The sequence below is a fragment of the Spinacia oleracea genome, unplaced genomic scaffold (genome assembly GCF_020520425.1).
Source record: "Spinacia oleracea cultivar Varoflay unplaced genomic scaffold, BTI_SOV_V1 SOVchr0_125, whole genome shotgun sequence".
Taxonomy (NCBI): Eukaryota; Viridiplantae; Streptophyta; class Magnoliopsida; order Caryophyllales; family Amaranthaceae; genus Spinacia; species Spinacia oleracea.
The window spans coordinates 14,155-25,924 of record NW_026614453.1 but is presented as its reverse complement, the minus strand read 5'-3'; the positions used below and the strand labels follow the sequence as shown (position 1 = coordinate 25,924).

The following is an 11,770-nucleotide window of genomic DNA, read 5'->3' as shown; positions in this document are numbered from 1 at the left end:
TTTCAAGGTTCAAATCAGCAGGATGGCCAAATGCAGTTGTTGGTTTTATATCTTTAGCTATAAATCTTGTCTCCTAAAAAGTATTTTCTTATTTCATACTATATCCAAAAACCAACCACTTTATTTGTTTGAAAGGGAAATTTATCTTACATTATTGGTCCTATAAACTTTTCCAACAATGATAATGTGGTCTATTTTAACTCAAACAAACAAAGCTTGTATTTTAGTCAGTGCCTTGAGCTTTGAGGTGCAGCACTTTGGTGCTCTCCTCATATGGAGTGGTCTCCAGTGCATAGATCCAGCTTCAAGGCACACTCCCCCTCAATTAAATAGAGAGTTGTAAGTTTGAATCACCTTAGTCTAATAAACTGTGAAAATGTTATTTTATAAGAAAAAAAGACAGGAATTAAGCTGCATACTTGAACTTTGCAGGGGAGAAGACTCCGACCCAATCATCAGACGATGATTGTCAGACATCAGAGTAACTGTTACCGGGCGGACATAGTCATTTGACTCATTCCCTGTTAAAAAATTTCAATTAAGCACCACAAGAAAATGGAATGATCAAATACAACTGACTAGTAGTACACATTCTCGGTAAATCAAGTTTGTAGCTTAGAAATCTTTAACACCGCAAACTTTGAACATATAACACGATTTTCTTTGATATCTCTTCATAACACAACTTAACGTGTAGCCAAAAGTACTACTACTCATGTCAAAAAAAAGAAAAAAAAAGATCGAATTAAACAGAAGTAGCATGCTTAAGTTATTTCAAACAAGTTCGTTTGAAGTTTAAACTCTGCTTCCAGCTTACCTGTATGTCTTGAATCATTGACCTACTTGTACCAAGTATAGTAGAGTCTTCATTTTCCTGTAAAATTTTTAAATTAACACCAAGTATATAACCGCAGAAGAATACAAATGGCATTTTATACAAGGAAATTTACATACCTCATATGAAAACTCATTACAAATATTATTTAGCAAATACTATACCAAGTATTAGACTTTAGTCCACAACATCATATTTCCTTGCTTCAAAAAAATAATGTACTACAGCCTGATGCAATGAGACTGAAAATGTCACCTCATTTCTCAATAAAAGTCCCCCTCATTGTCCACTATTTTTCTTTTTTGGTTTTATACGAGGAATTCCACCGCCTTCGGCGAGTGAACTAATCTCCTGTGGAAGTTGCATGGGTACCTCGATGGCCAGCAACTCTCCTGTTTGAGGGGTTTTTTCCATACACAGGCTCAAACCCGATACCTTGGTTAAGAAGCAAGAGACCCTTACTACTCACGTCAATCTCACTTGGTTCTCATTGTCCACTATTTTATCATGCACGTAACATTCTAACCACTAGGCCAAGATCTCATTGGTATTTCACCCCTATCTTACTAAGCTGTATAAATGTCTCGAATAAAAAGTTGCAAATAAAAATAACACAAACATCATCTAGCCCATAAATTACATGAGTTTGAATGCAGCAGTACATTACCTCGGTAGGCAGCAGAATGGTCGAAACACGAACGGAAGCCTTGTTGTGAATGGCAAATTTAGTACTGAGAATATTAATCTGGGAGAGTGGTTGCACACCATCACCATGACCATGACCATTCCCATTTTTGTGACGATGTCCCAAAGTATTGGTACTCCAATTTAAGATTTAAAATTGTTTGCAGAAAAAGAAATAACAAAACTTGATATTTGTTCCTCATGTTTTGCGTAATTTTGGTCATTCTATTTGGATTATGGGAATGTCTATTTGTACTCTGTTTAAGGTACAATTAATCTTATAAAATGATTGAAATTAGTATGATTCTAATAATTTACTTGCGTGATTTCTTATGAAAATTGACATTTAGCGACTTTATTAATTCAATTATTTGATTAATATTTTAATAGTTATACCTCGTACGAGAAGAACAATTCCATATGGGGTGGGTTAGTGGTGTGTAATCTTTGTCCTTTGATGGTTACGGCTAATGCATGATACACGATTCATGTAAAATCATAGCAGGGTGATTCCTTGACACAAAGTAAATTACAAATGAGAAGCTGTTTTATTAAATTTTGTTTTGAGAGGATGATTAGTTGTTAAAAAATGAAGTCGTCCGTGCCTCGCGGGCAGGTTAAACAATACTACGATTACTTTGTGCAAGTCATGGGTGATTGGGTAGTTAGTACACTAGTCTTACTTGATCTTAATGCAGACAATTTCGCGTACGAATACAAAATAGGAAAAGTTACCTTTTCTTGTCAATGAAGTTGATTTCTGGCCAATTTACTCCTTGTCTAAGGCTTCAAGGACTTGTAATGATCATCCTTTGTATAGTAGTAATTAGCAAGTGGTTGAAGCATGTACTCGAAATTGTCCCCGCCTCAATTCCCGTGCAGCATCCGAGATAATCACCACCCCGTCACTGCAACTTGTTACAGTTCTTGAATATCTTCCATGCGCACCCATTTTATTATCACTAGATTTCCTTCAAAAATGCCCCTATGCAAAACATTTAAGTTATGCGTTATTTAATTGAGAATATATATATAGCTAGATTTTCAAAGCAATTGTATGCGCATCCTAAATTATTACTCTCTAGTTATTAATCAGTACTCATTATAAATACAAATTCTTACAAAATGCTTACAAATTCATTCTTGTAATTAAAATTTCCCCAAGTTTCTAATAGGAAACTGCTCACAGCATACATCAAATATTACAAAAATAACATATAGCAGTGTTCCTCGTGAAAGGGAATTTGCGGTACACATATAAGCTAAGCCTAAACAAGTGCAACTATTGTACAGGCTTTACAACATGAGCTCCTCGTCAACAAGGCCGAGGCATTTGGGAGTCCCTGGAGTTAGTTAGGTTGGTTAACTTTGTCATAGTTGAAGCCAGATATTTCTGCTAGCTCTTCAAGCGTCCTTTCTCTCCACTGATTACCTACAAAAAGAGTGAGGTATAAGCTGTGTTCATGATTATAAGTGGCTGCCTAAGATGCAAAGCTCACGTCAGAGAAATGCTAGGTCGAGTAGCCATGATTTTGCAATAACAGTGTACAAGACAAGAAATGTCCACGGCATTTTTCACAGTCATCTATTTTGCGTAGTCATATACATGACGCTACAATTGCCTACTTATAGGTGATATGAAAAGTCGACTAAAAAGAAATTGCTGATTTGAAAGCTTAAATAAAGCTACGAAATCCCACCCTCCTCTACCCCCAAACTCCTACACCCAAATACCAGCATAGGGAGCCCACTTCATGCAGATAAACTCATAAAAGAATACATGAAAGGTAGAGCAAATTAACTACATATTTTTTTTTTTATGGTGAAATCAGCTGCAAGCACATTAGGCTCACCTCGCCGTTATTAGCCATGTGGGGAATCCTTCAATTCAACATCACTACAAGCCGAAACCATCTTGATTCCTTTCTTAACACCATCAGGGAAGCATTCCACATAATCTAACAGCTGCCATTGCCTCACGCCCAAACATCTATACACAAACACGGAAAATCATATCCAGCTTAACAACTGAGCTGCTTACCAAACTGTAGAAAATCAATTCAACATTATGATACAACGTCATGAATCTAACAACACTTCAAAATAGCGACGCTGACAGGAGTTCAATTTATAGTCAGATGAGCCATAACAGTTTCAAGAAAGTACATTCTTTTCGCTCCATATTCCATAAAACTAGCAAAACTCATTCAAAGTAGAATGCCATCAAAGAAAAAATGACTAGTGATTCACTACTCCAACTTTTGTACAAATTAGACATGCAAGAGGTGCCTTTGCTTATCATAGAACAAAATTCAGTTCCACACCCTTTCTGACCTCTGCTAAGATTATTGTATTCATCCAACATCTGGAGTTCTGGACGATCTTGTGTGGAATTAAAAGAAATCACATACTAAATATAAATAACCATGGAACTCAGAAGAAAATAACTTAAATGGCTATCGATGTGTCAGATTCTTCCATGTCAGGACTCTTAACATGTGTGTACCTGAATCCAAGTAACATGGCTACTGCTGAATTTGTTGTTTTCATGAGAGCAACTCATTCTAATGATAAAAATGAAGTAGGGCAACAGAGTCTTGCATATGAGGTAATAAGCAAGAGTACAAGAGGAAAAGGTAGAAAACAACAGCAAATGGTAGAATCCACAATGTAGAAGCTGTATCTTTAGAATGGTGGTGAATTTCTCTACAAGTTTCTAGAGCTAACAACTAAGAGCTTGTGATTTCTCTTGCTTAAGCATTACTGCTTTTGAGAAAACACTGAGGAGAGTTCAAATCAGATATTCGATCCAAAATTTGTATATCTCAATAACCGCCAAACCAGATTGGTAAAACTTAAACTGGCTCTGAATCCGATCTGAAAAAGAATCTGATCTTTGGGAAATTTAGGTATCCAATTCTTATCATCTACATATAATATTCAAACAAGAGGAGATTTAGTTTCTTGGCTTCCAGCAGTCTTGCAGGATCCCCAAGGGAAGATGTGTGATTACATACAGCTGTGACTTGCTGTGGAGGCACTGTTACCTGGTTCGCTAGTATGAGATTGGGTACGGGTTCGCAATTCGCTACCTAAGTTGCTAATTAGACCAAAATTATACCATTTTGATGCTATAATTCGCTTTTTTCGGTTCGCGGTTCGTGGGCTGATTGGAGGCTTAGGTAACACTGGGTGGAGGTAATGTGAGGTCTCAGGTGTGGGTTAGACGTTGCCGGTGGTGGAGGTGCTGGTAATTACAGTGGAAATTTTAGGTTGGAAAACTAGGACCTTAAATCAATTTTAGGCTGGCCAAGTCAACACCGGAAATACCAACTTACCAAGTCAATGCTCGAAATCAAACTAAGGTAGTCAACAACCTAGAAGTGATGTAAGGTCCTAGTTTGCAAACTTTTTTCAAAGGAACTTCTCACAAAGTAGTACCAGAAAAGGTCCTTTCTAACCAAATTTTCCTAATTTTTATATAAGTAAAGCTTTAGAGTAGATGCTAACATACTTAATAGGCAATGACTGGTACCGTCTCTAGGATTTCTCGATCACAAAAATCAATACTGGAGCCCGTGAGTGAGAGAAATAGTGAATGAGTTCATGACAGAGAGCAGAAAGGGAGAAGAGACATATAAGGAAGAGAGATTGTGTCAAAGAACAAGAGAAATAAACACATTTTTTAAAAAGCTTTTCAAGAAAAAAGTATTGCTGATGTTTTGGACGTCCGAAATAGTAAGAAAAAGTGCAATCTGATCTGATTCAATATATCCGAGACTTGGAAACACAAATTGGAAGTCAGATATTAAACCAGATCGACAGGATCAGATTCTTTTTAGAACAAGACATCCTAACAGTAAAGGTCATGGGATGGATGGAGTTAATTCAGCTTTCTGGTGTGGATAGTTTTGGAACGTGAATTTATGTTCTGGTGCATGATTTCCTCAAAAGTTAAATATGATCAAAGTGATTCTTCCACCTGGATTATAGATCTGATATCCAATGCAGATACAACTGTTTCTAAACCAACATCTGGACAACTTCAGCTGATGGAAGATATACTTGACCATCTTCGCCTCTTTGGAGTGCTTTAATGAAGAACATATCTTCAAATTTAACGCAGATGTTAGGACATCATGACCACAGAGATTAGGCAGATGAGAAAATGATGTTAAACTAGAACAGCAAGAAGCACATTGAAAGATTCTAGAAGTAAACACACCCACCCCTCCCCCCCATCCAAACACTTCTGAGGGTCATACACCACCCAACATGGATCCTATCAGAGATCAGGGCATTGGAGGTCCAGGTACTATACTGCCTCTTACCAGTAGAGAGTAGTCTTGAGAGTTGAGACTAGAAGAGAGATTGTATGTAAATATATCTGACAAGGAGGATATCAATTTACCAAACACAAGCAAGTAAAAGAAGAACACGGACCAGGCATATGCATCCATACCACAGACATACTTTAACCAAAACGGCAGAAAATCTTCTAAATGAAGAAAAAAAAATCGTCACATTTAAATACATAAGTTAACCAATCAAATTGAAAACTTTAGAACGTACACGACACATGCACAAAAAAATGATGCAGAATCATCATGAGGCAAGTTTGCTATCTCATTCCACCCGTCCCTTCCCCAAATAAGTTAGTTGTTAGTGGTTACCCTCCTTTGTTCTTGGCAGTGTGAACACCAAAAAGCCCCATACATTTTGCCCCAGTAGATTTGAGATGTTTTGCAAGAGAAATTGCAAAAGGGCTTGATGCTGAAATAATCTCCGTTGTATAATAAGTTAAATCCATGGCTTCTGATCTGTCAGTGAAATGTAAAACACAACTTCAAATAGTGACTCATCAACAGCATCACATCATAACAACAACCTCCAACGTTTAGAGTCAAGGAGCAATTTGAAGCATCTAATCAGTCAAGGTTATAAACACTAGTGTACTTGTGAACATATTATCTTCAATAAGGGAAGAAAAATATATAACAGCTAAGCACTACCGTAGGCAAACTATTCTCTCCCTCGGTGCACATTATCACCCATCACTCGAGAACATTTTTCTTCTACAGCCACTTGTCCCGTAGTCAGGCCGTAGATGCTTCCTCGACATTTTGAAGCCTGCAATTCTTTGCCAATACCCAAATTTTTGACACTTAAAACATTTTCGCTTTTCCTTATGCCAATAATTTTTTCACCATGACCAACCATCTGATAGTGGTTGCATTTGGGGGGTTTTCTTTTCCCTTTACAGGAAGAAGACTTTACCAATAAGGTTCTTTCAACTCTTTCTCTAGCTTCTTCCTCCCTCACTGATCTCCTTTGGTCTACAGCATTAAGAGCATTAAATAACTCTTTGGGGGTTATTTTGGATAGATCTTTGGAATCTTCAAGTGAGGAAATTTTGGACTCGTATTTTTGGGGAACACTCACTAAAACCTTATCAACCACTCTCTCATGGGAAAATAATTCACCAAGCAATCTAATTGATTAACAATGGTCATAAGTTTACTCACATATTCCTTAATGGTTTCACTTTTCTTCATCCTTTGCATCTCAAATTCTCGTTTGAGATTCAAAACTTGCATCAACTTTGTTTGAGCATTGCCCTCAACTCTTCCTTCAGCATGTCTCATGCCTCCTTTGGTGACTCAAAAGTCAAGACATTTTGTGAAATGACCAATTTAAAGTTAGTGTTTCAAAGTAATAGTTACTTAGTTTCATTATTTTAAGTCACTAAATCAATGTTGTTATTTACTGGGTCAGATTAGTCACCTTAGTAGTAGTAGTGGGCTACAATTATGGGCACTATCAACCACTATCCACGTAATTAGGTAGTGCTAGCTTGCTTTTGTTTTGTAAGTTATTTTGTAGGCTATAAAAGGCATTGTTTTCTCCTGGTTTAATCGAATGAGAATGCAATTATCTTTTTATCAACGCTTCATTTGTAGTTTGCATTTTTATCTCCAATAGAAGTCGGTTGTATTTGTTTAGTTGAGTTTGTGGGTTATTAGTGGAATATCATGTAGGTCGGTATCAATTTGGTTGCAAGTTTTAGCTAAGTTTTAGTTAGTCATCTGTAATGCACTTGTCTATATAAAGGATTGAAGCGATAGAAATATCGTTTTTGTTCTTCTTCTTTCCCCTCTCATCTCTACTTTCAATAGTATCTTAAATGAAACACTTTCAAAAATCAGCAAAAGGATTGGAACAGAGCATAGCTCATTGACATATTCAAGAAAAAAGATCGCAAACAGCCATGGAAGAGCGTATTGACATGACCCTAGATGATAGGACATAGTAAATTGTTCAAAACACTAATAATTGTAAGGCATACTTAACATTTTGGAGAACTAAATTCATCCACTTGTATATACATACATCCTTACACAAAGATGTCACTGGAAACTGGAAACATGATGTAGATTCAGCATGTTTCCAGTTAAACCTTTATGTAGAGATGTATATAGATCCAGCCCATATAAATAACAAATGTTTCCTGGTTATGTGTAGCTGGATATGTATTACATATCTTAGGTGGGCAATAAAAATCCCTTTCCCGACTTGCTCCCGAACAAAATAAATGCATGAAAAAATCATCTTCAAACATGTAAGATCCCTGAGATCTCAGGTCTTAACCAAAATACCATGCAATTGAATCACCTTGGCAAGATTGGCGGTAAGGCACTGTATGAGGTGCTTAAAATTCCAAGCACAATAGCAGCTGTACACAAGGGTAAAGTGACAACTTTTTGTAGCTCTTGCAGTCCGAAATCCTGTAATACAAAGACATAAATGAAGAATGAAAAACTATGGTAGTGCTTTACTATTTTTTATATAATAAATTACTCACAACTTCACAAGAGGGTAAGTACCTTTAAAATGATGAAAATAAGCTAATGACAACGTAGCAGATGCCAAGCAATATGAACACGAAGCTCCTTCAAGTCTAGTCGCCAGGATGTATAAAAAGTAAGCACTTGCAACTGCCATGGAAGCCGAGACAGGAAGCAAAAGTAGACGCCCATCACTTTGATTGATTTTGAGAGGCATATTCCATCCTCCTAACTTCAAACCTAGGAGAAGGGATAACTCCATAGGCAGTCATGCCGATTAGTGGAAGAGGGACACCTGGCAAATGCAAAAGGAGGATCATTGAATCTTCTTTCAAACAAAACACCTGCAGTAATGTTAAAATTTGATGTTCAGGTCAAAAATAGATTCTGCATCACAAAAACCCAAGTATAAATTTGATATAACTTACAACTGCAATAATATAAATTTTCAACTTTTACGCCATTGGATTCATATTTTTAAAAAAAATTAAAAAAAATTAAACTAAGATGAATTAATGATATATTTTCATACACTATACTTAATAGATTCAATAAAATAAAGTACATGTACTTCTATTTTTTATCACCCACCTAAAGTGGTAAAGAGTTTAAAAATTAAAATCCTATTATACATGTAAAGTGTCACGTACTCTTATGTAGTTATACTCCCTCCGATCCCACATTACTTGTTACACTTTCCTTTTTCGTCACATTACTTGTTACACTTCTAAATAAGGAATGACCCTACAATTATATATTGTCTCTCTCCTCCCACTAAAAAAAAGTTTGGTCCCACACCCTCTCTCATTCAATTAAAAAAATACCCCACTAACTCCTACCCGTCTACATTTTCAATAAATAACATTTGATACCAAGCAACCACTGATCACCTAAAACTTTGTGCAAAGGTAAGTGTAACTAGTAATGTGGGACAGAGGGAGTAATAGTTATGTAGTACCTCTAAATCATTAAACTACAAAGATTCATAAAACTCAAATACCCAAACGGAATAAATTACCCTGTTGCTAAACTGATGTGGGTATTCATCACTCACAAGAAAGACAGGTTATAGTGCACTGGTTTGACAAGTTCTATATTAAAGGTAGACCTTTAGATTCTATCACTTTCCCTATATGTCTCGGTCTTTGAAAAAATTATAGGTTGTTGTAACTGATTGTTGCTGCTGGTGGATGGGTTCTGAAAAATGGTGAGTACTCATACAGAAGCTTTACAAACTCATGGGGGGGCATCATCAGAGTATACCTTGGAGGAGGGTTCTCTGTGGGAATAAGCTTCTCCTGCAGATTTATTCCCACAATCTCTCTTATGCATGCATGTGACATGGATCCATCTTTCCCACAAGCAGTCAGTTTTATAACAATGTACCAGAAATATATTTGCTAAGGGAGCCAATTTACATTTCACATTATCCTCAGTGCCTAAGCCTCCTTCTGGCAGACTACATCCCAGCATACTTACCACCCCATAAGAAGGCTCTTCAAAGAGACACAATATTGTTTCATCACAGTCTTGGGGATAACAAAAATGGCCATCAAATAAGCAAGAATATATATGACAACATCAACTGCAATCCACCCAAACAAGAGAGGTGCCTTGATTAGTTGACCCCCCAACTTCTAACTCAGACAGTCATCATGCCAACCAACGCATCCCAATCATCAACATAGTCCTTTACTCCGTAGCAGACAAGGTTATTCCATCCTTTCTTTTTGGTCTTTCTTTTTGGTCTTTCTTTAGACAAGCGGATTGAAAATGATTTCGGGCATAGGCCCCAAAGTTCATCAAATGACAACAAGTGAATGAAAAATAACTCAATACATATAGACCTTGCACCATGGTTCCCCTAACCAACCAACCATGTATGAACAAAATAAGTAGAACACAGTTTTCAACAAGGTCTCAATAAATTCCGGCAAATGGTTCATAAGTTCATAGAATGCTCAGATCTTAGTCACCTGCATCGCTGCTTTTTACAGGCTTTCAGATGTTATTATATAAGAAACCGGAATTTTATGTGGAATTCCAACTAATCCTCAGTAGTGCAACCTCCCTCTAACCCCGCAAAATTTAGGTACATAAGGAACTTTTATGACATATAAAGCCACTTGCTAAGTTTATATTTACCATTCCTAATCTTCCTAAACCAAGCAACTAATTGAGAGCTACATCATCCAACTATATTCGTACCACATGAACATACAACAATCACATAAATGGCAATAGATTATCAAGTTTCCGCGTAGTCAAATGACCAATTAGTTCCATTTCTTAATCAAACTAAGTAAAGTCAACAAACCAAAATAATTAAGAATTACAAAAACTGAAAACTGAAAAAAATTAGAATTGAAAAATTGGAAGTTACCAAAAACAACGGCATAATCACTATTGAGGACATCACTGCAAGACCCAGCACCAATAGGGCAAAATGGATCGGAATTAGAGAGCTTAAGATAGGTCAAGTAAGCAGTTTCCAGAAACCCCAATCCACCAAGACCCACACACCAATTGTATGTAGAAATGTTCGACGGCGATGACGAAGAAGAAGACGATGAAACCGGCATGTTCTCTGCATCTTCGGACTTCTCAGTGTCGCGGTCGGGCCTGGAATGCACATCGCCGGAAGTAGAGCAACCCCATGTCTTAAATTTCCCTGAAAAGGATAAAAATTATCAAATTGGGAAGAGAAAGAGAGAGAAGGGGATCAATGGGAAAGTGGAGAGTAAGAGACAGTACCTTGAATTTGAGGGAGAAGGAAAGGAAACAGGGCAAGAGAAAAGGCTTTTGGAGGGAGTGATAGGTGTAGTAAAGATGATGAACTGAGCATCATGCTTGAACCTGAGTTTGCTTAAGGTGTAAAAATCAACAATTTACACTGCAAGATGGAGTGATGAGCAAAGAAATGGGAGAAAATTGATTCAGTGTTCGTGTTTTGGTGTGCTTTACTTTGGTCATAAAGAGTGAGAGATTGGTTGATGATCTCCAACTCCCGTACCGGGTGGTCCGGGTCAATCAAATCAATACGAGGAAAAAAACAAGTTCACCAGTTTTACCACTTTGCCAAGGGGGTTTTACACTTTTATTCACTTAAAAATCTATTTATTACTATATACTAAAAGCGACACTGGGAATGACACGTGTCATTCCTGGTGCGATTTTTTTCCGCCAAAATATTTTTTATTTTTTTACTTTAAAATAAATAAATTACATTACATTTTTTTTAGAAACTAAGATAAAAATATATTTTAATTACCATAGATGTGCACTGCATAATATATTATTGGATGAAAGTTAAATCAATAATATTTTTTCCTTTTTGATATAATTTTATTTATGTATTATTATTATTACTTTTTAATCTGATAAGAAATATAAAAATAATGATAAA

At 36.5% G+C, this 11,770-nt stretch overlaps 1 pseudogene; it reads right to left on the bottom strand.

Annotated features, from left to right (window-relative positions):
- Positions 1-3,382: 3,382 nt before the first annotated feature.
- Positions 3,383-11,212, bottom strand: LOC130465299 (thiol-disulfide oxidoreductase LTO1-like; annotated as a pseudogene).
- Between the last annotated feature and the right edge of the window lie 558 nt (positions 11,213-11,770).